The following is a 6,302-nucleotide window of genomic DNA, read 5'->3' on the forward strand; positions in this document are numbered from 1 at the left end:
CTTTTACCGACGACACTAACTTCGAATCCGTCAAACTTGGCACTGCACTTACTCGTGCCCGTAGAAAGACACCTGTCAAATTTGAAATCCATCGGACTAACGGATCGAGAGACACGTGCACACACACGCACACACACACACACACACACACACACACACACACACACACTTGCAATTTATATGCCTCAATTGTGTGTGATACATTCTGTGTTTAATTGTCACATGTAGCTAAATTTTAATTCTAACTGTTACTGTTGACTGGTGCTCAGAGAGTGCAATAAGGCATATTGTATTTCATTGCTGTGGTACGCTGTACTAAGGTGCATATGACAATAAAATTGAACTTGAACTAATTCCAATTTAAAAGGTCCAAAATATGTAATATATTTACTGTAATAAATCCAAATCAACCCCAATGCATCATCAGATATTAAAGGTGTTCTAAGCAATGTCACGCATGTTTAGTCTACATTTGCTTTCACATAAAGCAAACATCTCCTCACTATATGCGAGCTGCCTGTCCCCAGAACACACTTTAAAAAAAATTGGTCTCTGTAGACAGCCCAGGCTCCACAAACGGCAACAATAACAAATTGTGCACACCTGCACCATGAAGTATACACAAACAGTGTTCCAGCGTTCCAGCCAATAACCGACAAGAAGGACTTGGGGGTGGGGATGGGGGGCTATTGCGTGGAAGCATGGAAGGGAGGGGGAGGGGACGGGATGAGGAGGAGGGAGGGCCAAGATAGTCTTGTTTTGTTTGAAAATACTTTGTCAACAAGAAGTAACGTCACCCAACATCGCTTCAAGCACCTTTGGGAAACATGACAAGTTGAAATAATATCTTTTCTGGCGACAATGCTAATGCTCGTATTTCTACTTTCGAAATTTCCATAATGTATTGTTTAATTCTCCTTTCATTCGCTTGCCAGTCTCTTCTTCATATTCCCTGAATAATGACAGTCATTCAAGTCACAGATGTAGCTCGTAATTTTTGGTCTCCTTTCAGACTGGCTGCACCTCTTTATCTCATTTCTTTCTTTCACATCCATTCCATAAGTGGCCTCTAACCTTTGCTTTACCAGCCGCTAAAAAGCTCTCTGGAGTCAAGGTTTAGTCAAACATTCACAGACCAGTACAGAGATGCCTTTTTTATTTATTGTTTTACAAAAAAAAGGTACTTATGAAACCTTTATTGCACAATTCAAATCCACTAATCCATTGGGCTCATATTGATTTACACTAGCGGTGTCAAAACTAAAGCCTGTTACGGTATAATTATTTTTGTCCTAGTGACTATATAAAAATGCAGATAACTTTGTGAATGATTGGTGTCATTATCACAATTTAGACACACAGCTTTTCTATACCAAAGAGGCTTTGCCAGTCACAGACACTAGACATGGAGGCATTATCAAGCAATCAAAAAACACACAGTGACAGCAGGAGATTCCAGGCATAGTGGCAAATGACTATAATGTAAATTTTACGCTAAAGTGTGTCAGTTTAATTGCCAAGACTCGATTGCCGTGATGAAGGAACATAATGTACAGTAGGAAGACATTAAGTCCTTAAAAGGAAAGAAAGACATTTTTTTCTTCACATTCAGGAAATGCAACAATGGCTCAATTTATAGCCCAGTATGGAAAACCATTTGCAGAGTGTGACTTTATAAAGCAGTATCTTGCTGCTGTAATCTGCCCAGAAAAGAAGCAAGAATTTAAGAATGTCAGTCTCACAACAAGTTGCACAGCAAATCACAGATCTGAAGGATCACACTGCAGAGTATGCACACTGCAGAGCAAAGCATGTGCATTTGACTTCTTTTCAATAGTGTAGTGCTCAATAGTAGTGCTGGTGAGTGAGGTTTAATAGTGATACAATCATCTATCAACAATCATCATTATTTACTAAAGATTCCAGTGTATAGCACAAAGTGCTTCAAATGTACCAATTATAATAGTCTCTTAAATAAAAGGACTCATGGCCGGGGACTATACACTTTTGTGTCTCCTGGCATAAGTAGTTTGGACACCACTGACTTACAAATGTTTAAACATCTATGACACATCAAAGGTAAATGCATTTTAATCTACAATTCAATAACTGCCTGCAAGACCACTCAGAAAATGCTTAGAGAAAAAGTCAGCATTACTAGGTTAATATGTGTAGTATATTTTCTGAATCTTTTTTACTGTTACTGTGGGACAACATTTCTGGCACCTATCACCATAAAAAATGTTAAATATCATTCTACCTAAGTGTTGAAACTTGACAAAAGTGTTTTATTGAATGCGACTGACATATTTAAAAAAGAAAGCAATATCCTTGCAATAAACTCACAGACAGAAGCCAGTAAACCATTCTCAGTCAGGAGGGCAACATAACTGTGATGATTACAGCCCAAATAACAATAGATGATGAAGCAGCCTTATAACACCACAGTTGACAGTTTTCAAAAGGCAGGGACAGGACAATTTTGTCAACCAAAATGAGCCTTCTGCAGTGAAACTACTGTTTGAGAAGTTAATAATTAATTTATCCATCGTCTATAGGGAATTCCAAGTGTGGAGTGGCATGATCTAAAGAAAAGTAAATCTGACAAAAAAGAAGAGTGTGTTTCTAAGGCCCTTCAAACAAGTTGAACATCTTCCTTGAGCTTTCAGAAGTTGTTGCTCCCTCACTAGTAGTCCTAAATCTGTCTTTGTTTGGGGAGCCGTAGTAGAACAATATGTAGCTTTGTTCAGATGCTGGTTATAAAATGTTTAAATAACACTGAAGGGGGGAAAATTTTAGTGAATACAATGTCCTGTGTTGTGGTTTGTGAAGTCTCATCATAAGTTATAAGAAAAGTCCATCACCAAACAAGGACTCTAGAACTTTAGAATAAAAGTGATGTTATGTTACAATTCCTGTACGGCACGTTATTTTCTACTATTGACCTACAGTACTATCCACATTTGTTCACTCTACTACCCTAAATGTGGAGAAGGAGCCCTGGGCTATAGGTTGATAACACATTTTCATCACCTTGCAATGGCACACATTTCTACCTGCTTACTTAAGAGGCACTTGACAAATGCTTTTTTCATTTTAGATTAAAGTGTTTTGTGGAACTGGGTTTTACATCTATGTAACATGAACTGCAACAATAACTTAATAATTTGTATGATATGAACCGCTGTGATTTAGCATTTGCATGTTGCCCATGAATGATCAAAAAATATAATAGATGAATGTAACTTTCACTAAGCTACATAGAAAAACTATTTTTTGGAAAGAATGCTGCTCAAACGTCTAAAAACCTGTTTGAAAGGTGCTTTGTGCTGGCGGCTGCCCTCAATAGTCAGTGTCCTTTTCTTCCACGAGAACAGATCACGGTACATTGTGGATGAAATGGTTAGGGGGCAGAACTGACCTGGATAAAGTCAGGCAGGAAGCTGACATGGAGTGAAACACTAGATTTTTTGGAAATTGAAGTGTGGTGAATGCACTCATTCTTCACCAAAGAATTTTCATAATGCTAAAATATAGTTTAAGACACAATGCACAACATTAGGAGCCATTTTAATATTTGCACATAGACCTTGCAATCAAGACTATTGCAAATGGAAATTCAAACCCAAAACCTGTCAGCAGTATGACATGACAAGTGCACATGGCAAGCAGGGGAATGCATTGGCTAACACGTCTAGTATGGCCAAGCCTATTTTTGCATTTGCAGCTTGTTATGTGGATTTTAACACCAAAATGAGCTGTGAGAAATAAGATTTCCTAAAGAAATGGGAGGAATACTAATTTCTTTGTCATACAGTATCTTTGCGATATCTAGGTACGCCAAAGAGAAGCAACTTGATATATCTTTTCAGAACCATACTTAAATCCCAATTGAGGGATTGTATCACTGCAGCCCACTCACTGTTTGGGGATTGCAAGAAATAAGATTAAAATAATGGCTACTGTCAGGGATGCTCATTTATCCAGAACATTTGACACAGAAATGCAAAGTAACTGATCAACTGAAGGATAGTGTCACGTATGTTTCTTTCTCCAGTTTGATGAGTCCACTAATATGGTAGATGTGGCTGAGTTTCCAAACTTTTAATTTTTTTTTATATTTTACCATTAGGTTTATGGTTCATGACTATCTGATATCCAGGATATGCATATTTATAAAATAAAAGAAGAAGAGAAAATAGACAACATCAGGTTTGTGGTTGCATTTTACATGCAACTCAAGCTATAAGAGCTGCCAACTAAGCTGCAACACCAGGATCTGCTCTACTTTCAAACAATGTGTTCAAAACGTCTGCATCATGGCAAAGAGGCAGACTATCTTGACAGCTCACATTACACAATGCAATATGTCATCAGGCTTTGACAGAAGCTTTACTGACTTTGCCTCAGCTGGACCTGTTAATATGTAATTTGCATTTCCTGTTTCACCCAGATGTATGAAGATGTGGATCATACTTCCTCCAAAATTGTATCACTCCTTCACTTGGACACAGCTGCACAGGAGACTGAAATACTCACCTTTCAAAATGACATTCAGATAAAGTGCAAGGCATCTATACACAATACTATTAAAAACTTGTCAGCCTTTATTTAGGCCAACCATTTTCCTACACGAAGAAGTAAAAATAAAACTGAATTGAAAAGTACAGGTCAAGAGTAGAATAAATAAAAAAAACACTATTTGTGTTCTAAAATGACTGCATGTGACATGAACAAATGAATGAGCTACGGATTTACTAAGTTTCTCCTTGGATTCATCAGCTGCATTTCTTTCTTTCCCTGAATGGAATCCAGGTCTCCTCCTTGATTCAAAGCCTGGCAGCTAATTCAGACAGACTTTGATGTTTGTTTGAGTGCATGAAGTGCTTCTTACCTGTCCTCTTCCAGGCCTTAGAAGCAGATATTGTCTAGGAGAGTTCAAGGGTATTCATCAAAATCAAAAGTTCCATCCATGTTGGTGAATCTGCTGGGCACACCTTCACAGAACAGGACGATAGAGAAAGTTTGAAGCTCTAAGTTTACATAGAGGTTGAATTAAGTTAACTGAAGAAAAAGATTTAATATGGTTACTATCCACTTAAAGAAAACCTTTCACTTGCCTTGACCATGGTGTTGCATAGAATGGATAGAAAACACCTAATCTACGTATATTTATCCTACAAACTGGCTGAATCTTTGTCAATCATCCAATGAGAACTATGTGCATAAAAGTTCAGCCATTGAAGGATGCAACATTGAAATCATATACATTTTAGAATAAAAGGCAACAACCAAATTTTACATAAACAAAAACAACTACCATTTTAAAGTGCAAAAACTTACAAAGCTCTCTTTTATTAGATAACTATAAGTACTGCTAACGCCCTATTTCATCCCTCTAAGATGCACGCTTCTAAATCCAGAAAGCTTCTTTCCCTTTTCGTTTTGTATGAAAACAGATAAAATTGATTTTTAATTACTGTAAGTGTAAGTATCTTTTAATTCTTAAAGACATAATTCTTGATGTGGATGCAAACAAATGTAAACAAAAAAGCATCATCCCAACAGACACTAAGCCTTTTCAACTTCATGATGTTTAGAGGTTAGCATCATGTTAAAACACTGTATATTTCAGAAGTGTTAACAATAGATTTTCATGTTTTAATGTAAAGTATCAAACATGATTTGGTGTCTTGTGGCTCACACATCTAACTGACATTCAAAATGCCTAATTGGGCCATCAGCTGCAGTGATTTGCTCTGGTCACAATGATCACAACCAATTTAAGAAACAGTGGCTGAGTTCCGGCACATCCCAGTTATGGAGACAAAGCCGACGGATTTTCTCGCTTCCTGGAAAGGCAGCGAGTTGACTGGGAGCTCCGAGTGTTATTAATAGCCACTGCAGGGGTGTCAGGGTCTTTGGCTGTCAAAGGGCTGAGCAGAAGGATTCAGAGCAGCAATGAACCACCATACCCTCAATGGGTGGAAGAACACTGGACAACCCTGTTTTAAAGCAGTCTTTCTCAACCAAGACAGGTTTCTTTTTTTAAATTAGAGTGAAGGTGAAACATTCCAACAATCTGCCAGTGGATGGCAGTGTTGACTGAGTCTGCCATTATATATAAAGTAAAGTCGGTATATGTAAGACAAGAAAACATTTAAATTTAACCTGTTCAACTTACCTTACTTCACGTGGTTACGGAAGCTTTATTGTTCTCACTTTAAGCTGTTAAGACAAAGAAAACAACTTAAATCAATTAAGTGTCTCAACTTGGTTAACAGCAGATATAATAAGAAAAG

The sequence above is a fragment of the Etheostoma spectabile genome, chromosome 15, assembly GCF_008692095.1.
Source record: "Etheostoma spectabile isolate EspeVRDwgs_2016 chromosome 15, UIUC_Espe_1.0, whole genome shotgun sequence".
In the NCBI taxonomy this organism is placed as follows: domain Eukaryota; kingdom Metazoa; phylum Chordata; class Actinopteri; order Perciformes; family Percidae; genus Etheostoma; species Etheostoma spectabile.